The 12,301-nt window shown below is 47.9% G+C and overlaps 1 protein-coding gene across 2 annotated transcripts in view; it reads left to right on the forward strand.

The window, feature by feature from the left end:
* TRAM2 (translocation associated membrane protein 2) overlaps positions 1-12,301 on the forward strand; it is a 69,384-nt gene that overhangs the window by 38,980 nt on the left and 18,103 nt on the right. The window lies entirely within an intron of this gene.

Genomic DNA, 12,301 nt, shown 5'->3' on the forward strand with positions numbered 1-12,301 from the left:
GCTATTGAATTGTGTCCTGGAATCCCCATCCAGGCCAGAATAAGGCCTGGGTAGAGGTGGAGGGATGTACTGACAGAGGAGATAAAGTATTGCTAAAGAGCCTGGCTTTTGTTTAAATCTTGCCACTGGGGCTGTTCAAAATAAGACTGGCAAATCACCCAGAGAGACAGTGCAGTTAGAGCAGCCTGCTTAATTTTGCTTTGAGCTCCTTGATCACCAGACCAGTGTGGTGGTATTTGGTTTGTAAGTTGTGGAGGAGGGCCAACTTCTCACCGAAAAGAAGCAGTTCACAACCCAGGGCAGAGGGCCCTTGAAGCTGCGGATTTAAACCCCATACCAATGGCAACCCACTCCAGTATTCTTGCCTGGAGAATCCCATGGACAGAGGAGCCTGGCGGGCTACAGTCCATGGGGTCACAAGAGTCGGACACTATTTGGTGACTAAACCACCACCACACGCCCCTTTGGGACTTCCCTCGTGGTCCACTGGTTAAGAATCCACCTTCCAATGCAGGGATTCAGGTTTGATCCCTGGTCAGGGAACTAAGATTCCACATGCTGCAGGGTCAACTAAAGCCATGGGCCATCAAAATAAAAATTAAAAAAAAAACAACTTAAAAACCCTCCGGCTCACATCTCTTCCAGCCTGCAGCTTCTTGAGGATGAGTCCTATTTGTAGAACCAGGGTCAGTTCTGATTTCTAAGGTTTCTTCTTTCAGTGGCTTGGGACTTGTTCAAATCAGTGTTTAACCTGTGGATTTTAGGAGAGCAGCGACGGTTTTCATATAACTGGCCTGCTGTTTCTAAATCCCTAGCCTCCCTTGGCGGAGGTGTTCAGGTTCTACAGGAAACGGCCGGTGGGAACGCTGAGGAGTTTCTTCCCAGCTTCCTTTCCTCGCTCACCTCTCTTCTTTCCAGCTCCCAGCATGTGTTTATAGGCCAGCGGTGACAGCAACGTACCGCAAGCTGAGTGGCTTAAGCAACAGAAATGTAACGCACTGTAAAAGGGTAAGATCAAGGTGTCAGCAGGGCTGTGCTCCCTGGCGTGGACCAGCGGGACACCAGTCTTTGTGTTTGCGGCCATCTCTGCATCCAGTTTCTCTTTCTGTATGGACGTCAGTCGTATCAGATTAGAACACATTCTGCTCCATTATGGTCCCATCTCAACTATTTACATCTGCAATTATTCTGACTCCAAAGGAGCTCACGGTCTGAGATGCTGGGAATTTGGATTTCACAGGAGTTTTGCTCCATTCAACTCATAATGCTGGCTAATAAATGCATGACTCTGTCATATTATATTAAGCTAGCTAAGAAGATTAAGTTCCATTCAGAGAAATAAACTAAAAAAGAAGATGGCACAGACCTTGCAGTCAGAAGTTGTGCATCCTGGGACAGTGTCAGTGTCCCTGGGGTTTTCTTTAAGGTCAACAGTGATGAAGTGTTCTTGTCACATCATTCCCACCTGTTAGGGTTGCCAGACTTTGCGAATAAAAATCCAGGACTATCTGTTAAATTGGCATTTCAGAGAATTACTACTTTTTTTTCCAGTGTAAGTATATCTCAAAGTATATATGGGGCATAATTATACTAGAAAAGTAGTCTTTGTTTATCTGGAATTCAAGTTTAACTGACCATCGTGTATTTTATCTGCAACCATACACCCAGCTTTGGCAAGGAATAAAATGTCATGTTTCTGGTCTTAACCATCAGAGTCTTTCTGATTCAAATACCCCACAGTATCTGGTATTACGGCCAGAAGTATATAGACTGTAAAAGGTCAGCAAAGAGCAGAGGCTTGAGTCCCGCCACAGACAGACTTGTGGCTTCCTGACTCCCCCTTCTGATGTAGAACAGGGGACCCCACACAGGCTGAAATGTAGCAGCTTCTTTTGAGTTGTTCCAAGAGTTTGCTGAGCTGTCTTGGGCAAACCAGGCGGTGTCAGGGTCTCCATCACCATCTGTCAAGTTGAGGGTGATGGTCACTGTGTCCACCCAGCACCTCCTGAAGACAGGGATCCAGGAGGCACTCACTCCCCAGATTGTCACAGACCTGCACCATCTGGAAATCGGTTAGAAACACAGACTCCAGGCCCCACCGAAGACTTCTGCCTTGGATCCCTCATGGTAACGAGACCTCCAGGTGTCTGAAGTGCTGCTCCCCGTGCTCTGGGTGGAACCCACTAAGTAGGCTTTCAGAGGACCCTGTGCTTCCAGCCCCCAAGTTCAGGGAGGGAAACCCCCTAAATCCAGGAACTCATTTGCATCTTTCTGTTCTCGTCCAATTTTGGCTTTTCTAGAACTGTTTTTAGTCTGAGGAGTGGAGGCGAGGGGTTACTGTTGTTGGGTGGATTTGGTTTTGAGCTGGGGCTGCCACTCTGCAGGAGTCAAGGGCACCTAGGTATTCCTGACACCTGGAGAGAGAAGGCTGGGTGTGCAGGGCCTGTTCCGGAGAAGGGCTGGTTTCACAGTGAGGAAGGAGGACAAGGACCATTCCCTGTTGGTCCCGGTGGTTTTATCACCACCAGCTGCCACGTAGCATTTAACAGCTGGAGATAAAAAGCCTAGGGACCCCCCGGGGTCCCTCCCCGCACCACAGTGTGGCTCTTGTTCTCACAGCCCTCCCAGGGCGAGACACACGGCCCCATCAAAACAACCTCAGACAGATGGTTTTAAAGCCTCATTCAGCTGAAAGCCTTTGTCCAGGGCTCAGAGTGTGTTTTGTTCCCTTGCTAGCCAGTAGGAGTTAGCCCTGTGCTTGTATCATGTACTTAGGAGATTGGCGTCACATACCAAACTGAGCCCCTGTTTGTAAGATGAGCTTGTGGGAGACAAAGAGGGAAGAGACAGGTGGGCGACAGTGACTCTAGAAGTGGAAACCTGGCTTGATTTCAGGCAGAAGCTGCCCAACCAGGACCTGTGGTCTGTCCAGCTGCAGGAGACTTGAGACTCACAGAGTCTGGCCTCGTCCTTTCACAACAAGGAAAAGAGATGATGGAAGTACCTAAGGATACACCAGTAAGGACAGAGCGGGTGCTGGGCTGTCACACCCCTGAATGCAAATGGGGCGGTGGGCGTGACTCCAGGGGGCCCAGCGAGACTGGCAGAGAGCTGGCTCCATCCTAGTCCCTCTGGCCAAACAGCTGCCAAGATCCCCTTTTGCCCTGAGGTCCTATCTGTATGAATAAGAGAAAATGAAAATAAACCCAAGTCTTCACTGCCCTCACCGTATTGGATGGCATCTGAAGACGCGTGGGAGTTTATAGCCAGCCCTGGGTATAATCTGTTTGTTGTTGTTGTTAATTTATTAAACTTTCTTAGTCTGTTCAGGCTGTTGTAACAAAATACAGACTAGATGGCTTATAAACAACAGAAATTTACTTCTCCCAGTCCTGGAGGCTGGAGTCCGAGATCTGGGTACAGTCTAGTCAGGTGAGGCCCCTCTCCCAGGTCACAGGCTTCCTGCTGTGTCCCCACGTGGTGGGAGGGGCAAGGGAGCACTCTGGAGCCTCTTTCATAAGGGCACTAATTCCATTCATGAGGGCTGCACCCTCATGATTTAAACACCTCCCAAAGGCTCCACCCACTAATACCATCATCTTTGGGAGTTGGGAGTCCAACTGAACTCGGGGGGGGGGGCGGGGGGGACGACACCAACATTCAGATCATAGCACTTAATTATTTAAGTGTAACAGTTGTGCAGAAAAGTGGACGCACAGTCATTGGTCAGCCCCAGGTAACAGCCCCTCAGAAGTGTGTCCCTTTCCTGCCTAGACTTGATTTTTATCCAGTCCCCCTGTTACATACAGCCCAGAGAATTTATGCCACGTGGAGCTCCTGAGGTTTAAGCAGGGGCCGCTGAGTTGCTGTGGCTAATTGTTAACCAGCCTGAAGCCTCCAAGCCGGCAGCATCTTTGAATAGCTGCCTCCCCTCCCCCACACGGCCATTTCTCCTGAGCAGATCTTTTCTTCTCCTATCTAGCCAGGATCGTTTTTTTTTTTTTCTTGCTTAGGTTTTACTGAAATAATTTTTGTCCTTAATTAAACAGTGAACCTGATATTTTTATCCAAGTTAAAAACAAGGCTGAGATTTTAGACATGTTTTTGGTGTATGATCTTGAGTTGTTTTTTCTGTATGGCTTTCAGTTCACATTGTCCCCTCAGTAGGCGCCTTCAAGGACCACACAATTTCTGCCCAGGCCTCAGACTTGTGAACCACAGTGAGGCTGAGTGTGTGCCTGTGGTATTTCTTGAAGGCCTCAGGCAGAGCTATACTGCCTTATAGAAAGAAATGGTTCACCAGGAAAACTACGCAGAGGCTGTTCACTTTTATTTGTAGGTTCTCTTTAATGCCTCTCTCATTTTTTGCTACATTTTTGTATCATAAAAATATCCTTGTCTTCCTACCTCCAGTGAAACTGGAGAAAAATATATTGCAACAAATCATGCAGTCTGCAGTTAAAATGATGACTTTGAAGACTCTTTCATTCTCTGAACAGCCTGGGAGAGAGAGAGTGTGTGTGTCTATTAAGTTTGCCAAGGCTGCCTTGGTAGCTTGGATGGTAAAGTGTTTGCGTACGACGCGGGAGACCTGGGTTCAATCCCTGAGTCGGGAAAATCCCCTGGAGAAGGAAATGGCAACCCACTCCAGTATTCATGCCTGGAAAATCCCATGGATCGAGGCACCTGATGGGCTACAGTCCATGGGGTTGCAAAGAGTCGGACATGACTGAGCGACTTCTCTTCACTTTTCTTCACTTCACTTCAAGGCTGCCATGATAAAGTACCACAGACTGGGTGGTTTGAACAGCAGTAAAGCATGCACATACTTGGGGGCACAGTGAGATGACTTTTTACATCCGTGTGTGCCATGCACCCATCCCCCAGGTCAGGAGGCAGCCCTCCTAGCTTCCTCAGACCCCTCCGGTGAACACCCCCTCCCAAAGCAACCACTTGTCTGCTGTCATGTTTTCTGATTAGTTTCTCCTGTTCTTGCCCTTCATTTCTCCCTGATTTTTGTAAACTGGCTGCATTGTCTATATGGACAATGTGTTGGGATCCCCTGGTGACATTAAGCATGGATTCCTGGGCCATGTCCCAGTTTCTGATTCACTGGCCCTGGGGTGGATGTGCAGCAGCGTGCATCCCTGAGGAGGCTTACACCTGTGTGTTATAAGGTGTTGTAAGCCAGGCACTGGAGATGAAAACTACTTGGGTTGTTTTCGTAAGGGTAAAAACCATGCTGCCATGCACAACCTTTTGCCGGTGTCATTTTGAACATGGCAGATATGGCTATACGACAAATTCCCAGAAGTGGAATTGCCATATCCAAAGGCTGATGGTTTGTAATCTCAGTGGAAATTTTCAAATCACCTTTCCAAAGAGGTGGTCCATTTCGCATCCCACTGCAGGGTGAGAGCCTGGTTTCCCATAGCTTCAGCAAGAGTTAGAGACCAGTTTTGGATTTATGCCAGTCTGATGGGTGGGATGGTATCTCATTGTGTCTGTAATTCGTTTCTCAGTGAGGTTGAGCATCCTTTTACATGTAAAAGCGCCATCTGTGTTTTTTTCCTCTGTGAATTGTCTGTTCAAATCCTTTGCCCATTCTTCTGTTGGGTTTGTTATCTTTTCATCCTCAAGTTCTAGGAGCTCTTCATACATTGGAAGATCAACCTTTGTTTCTAATCTGAATTATAAATATTTTCCGCTCAGACATCATTTGCATCTTGATTTTGCTTTTGGTGTTTCTTCATGTCAGAGTTCTGGATTTATTTATTGTGTAGAAGATTCAGAATAATGGGGAAACAGTTGGCCATAAGCATAGAAACCAATAGAAAGTAACTCATAAATCCAGGTTTGCAAGGGTGAGGAAGGAAGCTGGGAGCAGAAGAGGCATCCAGGTTGTACAGTGGTATTCTTTGAAGCACCAGACAAAGGCAGAACCCTCGCTGGCAGGGCCTGGACTTTAAGCGGATGTAAAGAGCGGATGGGGCATCAGCTGTAGCTGGCCACTGGCCAGCTCAGGTCCCTGGGAGGAGGTCAGACACTGCACAGCTGTATCCAGACAAGATGGGACTTGTGGAGGCAGGCGGGAGAAGCTGCTTCCAGGTGACACCAGGGGAAACGGGAAAATGTCTGTTAGTCATAGGAAGCAAACAAAGCAGGAGGTGAGAGGGTGCTCCCGAAAGGGCCGGCTCCACCCGAGGTTGTCAGGACAGCCAGGCTCTTATTGAGCATGTTGATTCTCTTTTTAAACTGTTGTTGTTCAGTCGCTAAGTTGTGTCCAGCTCTTTGTGACCCCATGGGCTGCAGCACACCAGGCTTCCCTATCCTTCACTTTTAAACTGTGATCAGAGATAAAGCAAGTGCCACTTTTGACAGGAGACAGGATGAGTCACTTATAGAGGGAGGGTGATTATTGAAGGTGCTTCTTCCTGGGCAAGGTTAACCCCTCCGGGGGATACACTGACCTCCATCGTGGTGCGCGGGAAGAGGACTTGGAATATGGGCGTTGGGAGGTGTCAGGAGGCATCTGGGCTGGGGATTGTAAATCGGTGGCCTGTGGTCAGAGCTGGCTTATATGTGTATTTTCTTTGGCCAGTTTGGTAATTGGCCCATAAAGTGTTTTTACAATTTTGGAATTAGTCACCAGCATTTTAAAATCAGATGATTTCACGTAGGGAACCTCTCTCTCTGCTTTTGAAATACGGGGCCGCACCCCTCCAGTGGCCTTCCCCCTCCTTCCTTCACCCCCTCGGGGCAGACGCTCTGCACTTCACCACAATCGCCACTCCTCTCTAATGTGCCCCCAACACCGAGAATGCCTGGCAGCCACCGCATATCCTAGTCTGAATTGTTGTTTTTCTTCTAGCAAGGTTAAAAGGGATGTCACTCTTTTCTTAAACTTGTTTCTCTCTGAAAGTGGAAATGTGAAAGACAGACCAGGAGGGCCCTACAGCTGAGGAGAAACAGTGGGGAGCTCTGTGGTCCTGAAGACTGTTAGTGCAGCAGACTCTGGGTTGAAAGGACTTACCTGAAGACGCCTGGACCACTTTGCTCATTGCATTCTCCGCCTGGTCTCTGTGGGCATTTTGCTGTGACTCTGGGTTGGAATCACCTCTCTGGTCTAAGAGCTCAGATGTGCCAAAACATACTCTTCTTAAAAATCACAGCAGCTCAGAAACTTCCCTGGCTGTTCAGTGTAAGACTCTGCACTTCCAGTGTAAGAAATGTGGGTTAGTTCCCTGGTCGGGGAAGTAAGGTCCCACATGCCATGCAGTAAAGCCAAGAAAGTTTTTTTTTTTTTCTTTTAAAAAGGGATCTATTGGCTATACCCCAATACAAGATAAAAAGTTTAAAAAAAAAAAAAAAAAAAAGGACCTAAACTTTAATAAAAAAAAATCACAGTAGCTCACTGCCAGACTATTGCCATTCTTTTTTGAGAGCTCATACAAGGCGGGGATGCTGCTTAAAGGGTCAGAGGAGACTAACATTTTTAAGAATTTGACAACAAACATTTAAAAAGAAAAGAAAAAAATCCATTTTTTAAACCTCCTGAAAAAAACACAGGTTTGTTAGCAACCAAACATTTAAAAAGAAAAGAAAAAATCCATTTGTTTATAACCTCCTGAAAAAACCTCCTGAAAAAAAAAAACAAAAAACAAAAAACACCGCTCCGTGGTGAGCGGAAGGGGCCAAACCAGTCCCCTTTCCTGCTCTAATCAAGGGCAGGAGGGTAGCAGATAAGGGGAGAGCAGTGGAGATGCTGTGCGTGAATCAGAGCACAGCTCATGAGTGCTTGTGTGATGCTCCTTGCTCTGTGGTAGGAGAAAGAAGTCCAAGGATCAGCTTCTCACCAGTCAGGGCGGGGGTCATGAAGGGGGGTCCTGTTGGCCTGAGGTGGCTTTGGGGGCCGGGCTGGGCTGTGGGACACTGGGAGACCTGAGAAATGGCCCTGTCCCTTAACCCTGTGAGTTCTGCTTCTTCGTCCACTCTGCTTCGCCATGGATGGGGACAAGAACCAAACCAGACAGCAGGTTGACGCATTCTGAAACTGTGGGCGCTACCAGAGGACAGATTCCAGAGGGAACTTGAGAACCGTTCTGCATGGCCAGCCCACCAGATGGTCCTTGTGAGTCCATTGCCCACATCTCTCTGGATTTGTCTTCTCAGACATCACGCTGCCACCCTCGGAGTGGAGGGCATGCCTGCACCCAACCCTGGCCTCCTATGGGCACCTCCTGACCACTCTGCCGGCCCTATTCCAGCCCACTTAACCCGTCCATCTGACAGGAAGAGTGATCTTTACAAAAGGTGTCTGTGACTCAGTGCTCCAGAACCTTCGCTTGCCTTTGGATGATTGTCAGGGGTGTGTGGTGTGGCACGGCCTGCTCACCTCTGCTCTCCAGGTCACCCAGTCCTCTGCCCACCAGGATCTTCCCTGGTTGCCTCTGTCCAGACCACTCTGCTCTGACCAGCACACCTCAGTGACGCCTCCTCCCCAGGGCCCTGCCCTGATCCTTTCCTGCCCAGGTCGCAGCACTCATCACACCTGGCCGCTGTGTTTTTTTGTTGTTATGAAATACGCCTATCATGAGATGTACGATCTTACCCGTTTCTGAGCGTCCAGTTCAGTAGTATGAAGCACACTCATACTGTTGGTGCAACCTCCAGAACGCTTCATCCTGCAGACCTGAAACTGCATCCATGAAACAGCAGCCCCACATCCCTCCCCTGCCCCAGTCCCTGGCAACCACCATTCTTGTTGTCTTCTCTGAATTTTTCTCCTCTGGGGCCCTTTGGTAATGAAATCATGCAATATTTGTCTTCTAGTGACTGACTTATTTCACTTAGCATGATGCCCTCAAGGCTCTGTGTAGCATGTGACAGGTTTTCCTTCCTTTTTAAGGCTGAATGGTGTTCGTGGTCTGTTGTATGTATGGACCATAGATTTTGTTCTTCTGTTCATCTGTGGATAGACAATTGGGTTGTTTCTACCTTTGGCTGTCGTGATGTGTGTTGTGAACATGGGGTTTACAGATATTTCATTAAGATCCTGCTTCCAGTTCTTTTTCTTCTGTGTACAGAAGTGGAATTGCTGGATCATCTGGTAGTTCTATTTTTAATTTTCCAAGGAATCATCATACTGTTTCTGATGGTGACTACACCATTTTACATTCTCAAAACAGTGAACAAATATGGTTCTAATTCGTGCACACCCTCACCAACACCTATTCTTTTTTTCTCAATTGTGGCCATTCTAATGGATTTGAGTACCTTATTGTGGTTTTGATTTGCATTTCCCTAATGATAGTGATGTTGAAGGTCTCCATATACCGGTTGACCATTTGTATGTCCTCTTTGGAGGAATGTCTATTCCTTTGCCCATTAAAAAAAAAACAACTTCTTTTCCATTATGATTTATTACAGGATATTAAATACAGTTCCCTGAGCTATATAGCAGGGCCTGTCTTCCTAGTTTGTGTATCGTGGTTTGTATCTGCGAATCCAAACTCCTGCTTTATCTGCGTCCCCCTCCCCCCACCTCGTTCCCCTTTGGTAAGCATAAGTTCTCTATGTCTCGAGTCTGTTTCTGTTTTATAGATAAGCTCATTTGTGTCGTATTTTGGATTCCACGTATAAGTGATATCATATGATGTTTGTCTTTCTCTGTCTGACTGACTTCACTCAGTATGATCATCTCTAGGTCTTCCCATGTTGCTGCAAGTCTTTGCCCAGTTTTCAATCTAATTATGTTTTTTTGTTTTGTTTTTGTCGTCATTGTCGGCCTCTGGTTTTGGGTAGAGAGAACTTGGTCTGTAGGTGCTAAGCTGCGAGAGGGCAGGGCCGTGCCCACCTCCTTCCCTGCCATGCCCCAGTGTCCAGCATGGAGCCCTCCCTGCCTGTGGTTTATTGGTGGGTGAGCAAATACGCATGGAGCTCTTATCAGCAAAGGAGTAAAAGGATGTTAGTCCACGCATCCCTTCTTGTTTCAAGAAGGATTTAGGGCTCTGGTCACGTCTCTTTGAAAGCATAGTGAACAGAGTGATGAATGGAAGTAATTTGAAGAGGCTTTAAGATGGATAATCCAAAGTGTTGACATTTTTTTTTTTTAAGATTTGTTTATTTTGGCTGCGCTGGGTTTCGTTGCTGCGTGGGCTTCCTCTAGTTGTGGCAGTCAGGCGTTACTCTTTGTTGCCATCTGAGGGCTTGGCAGTTGCCAGTCAAAGGCTCGAGAGCACTGGCTCAGTAGTTGTGGCTCATGGGCTTGGTTGCTCTGCAACATGTGGGATCCTCCCCAACCAGTGATCAAACCAGTGTCCCCGGCATTGCAAGGTGGATTCTTAACCACTGGGCCACCAGGGAAGCCCTTGACATGTGTTATTCAGCTACTCTGGGGCCATGCTTTTTTTGGTTGAGTCCCATTTTGCCTGATAAGGCTGGTCTTGATGGTGAAACTTTGCATGTATTATTTTATAGTTTCAAAATATGCTGCCAGCTAGTTAGTCTCCGTTGATCCTCCATTACAAAGGCTGGGAAAGGGTGATGCTGGCCTTGCAAATGGAGGGGCGGAAGCATAGGCTGACCCACAAGCCTGCCTCTTTGCTTCCTCCGTCCTGGGTCCCAGCTCCCAGCCCGGGTCTCAGCCCCTGCCCGGGTCAGTCACCTCGTCTGACAGGTCTAGGCCACCGATGGCCCTCCTCCCTCCCTGTTTCCTCTTCTACTTGACTTCCTGTCCCCCGAGTTCCTTACCTGTCTCACTGGCCCCTGCCTCCAGGCCCAATGCTTATGCAGCCCTGCTGCCAGAGTGAACTGTCTGAAACCCAATTTCCGCGTTTTCCTGTTGAGTTTGAATCCTTCGATGTTTCCACGTTGCCTTCAGGATCATGTCCACACCCTTTTATGTGGTACCCTGGCCGCCCTCAATAATGTGTCCTCGTTCCCTGCATCCTTAGCAGATGCTCCTCTGCCCAGGGTGCTCCACCGCCCCCTCCCGCCGCCCCCCGCCTGCCTACCCCTGCTTGTTCTCAAGTTTCTATTTCATCCCATTTATCCTGACAGGCTGCCCCACCTCCCCCGCCCCAGCTGGAGTCTCCCTCACCTGCCTTGGCTCCCTGTGTGGCTGTGTTTACCTCTTGGTACCATGTGGTTGTCTGCCTGTCTGTAGGTCTTTGTACACTTATTTGTCAGTCTCCTGACTGGTCTGTGCTCTCCGAAACTAAGGCAGTGTCTTTTGTCTCCATGTTTCAGCAATCAGCCCAGTGGCTCTCACAGAGTAGGGTGTTTGTGGAAGCAAGGAGGGAGAGGACAAAGGAAAGCTGGTCTGATCTCAAAGTTCATGTCTTCCTGCCCTCTTCCCAGCCCACTCCCCACCCCCTCCACCGCCCACCAGTACATTCTCCCAGTCCAGGGTGGCGGGGTCATGGGTTGGCTCCCAGAGTGACCCAGTCAGCTCTTCTTGGCTCTGGCCACCCTGAAACTCACTCACCCTGGCCTACCTTCTGGTAAATGCATCCCAGCAGAGAGAGATGACTCATGTGTGTGTGACTCAGCGTGAAGGCAGCACAGCTGGAGAGGTGGCCAGTGTGTCTGCCCGGGGGAGGGAGGGCCACGGAGCACCAGGGATCCAGGCCTGGGACCTGAACTCCTGCAGGTCTGCCAGCTGGACAGAAGGCAGGAGCTGCCTCTGTCCGTGGAGGGAGTGGTTGCACTAGCAGAGCTTTGCAAGACTTAAGATATCTGAAATTGCATCTCGTTTATCGCTACTAAATACTATTTTTTAATAACTTTAGTGTATGCTTATAGGCACTGGTAAGCATCTTGCATGCAACCAAAACAACAACAAAAATAATAGCAGATACAGGTACAGTACTTCCTATATACCAGATATTATTCTAAGTAAGCACTTTGCCTTTTTGAAGTCACCTAATTCTCACAAAAACCCTATAGTACAAGAATTCCATTATCCTCATTTTATAGATGACGAATCTGAGGCCCAGAAAGGTCACACATAGAGGTGCCCCAGAGCTACATAGGGAAGAAATGACATTTTCTTTGTTCATTCGTCTGTCGACGGACGCTGAGGTTTGCCTCCGTGTCTTGGCTTTTGTAAAATAATGCTGCTGTGAACATTGAGGTGCTTGTATCTTTTCAAACTATAGTTTGCCTCTTTTTTTTTTTTTCTGGATAAAGATGTTTTATATATATACAGTGGAATATTAGCTGTAAAAAGAATGAAATAATGCAGTTTGTAGTAACATGAATGGACGTAGAGATGATCATACTAAGTGAAAGTAAGTCA

The sequence above is a fragment of the Bos mutus genome, chromosome 23, assembly GCF_027580195.1.
Source record: "Bos mutus isolate GX-2022 chromosome 23, NWIPB_WYAK_1.1, whole genome shotgun sequence".
NCBI classification, from domain to species: Eukaryota; Metazoa; Chordata; class Mammalia; order Artiodactyla; family Bovidae; genus Bos; species Bos mutus.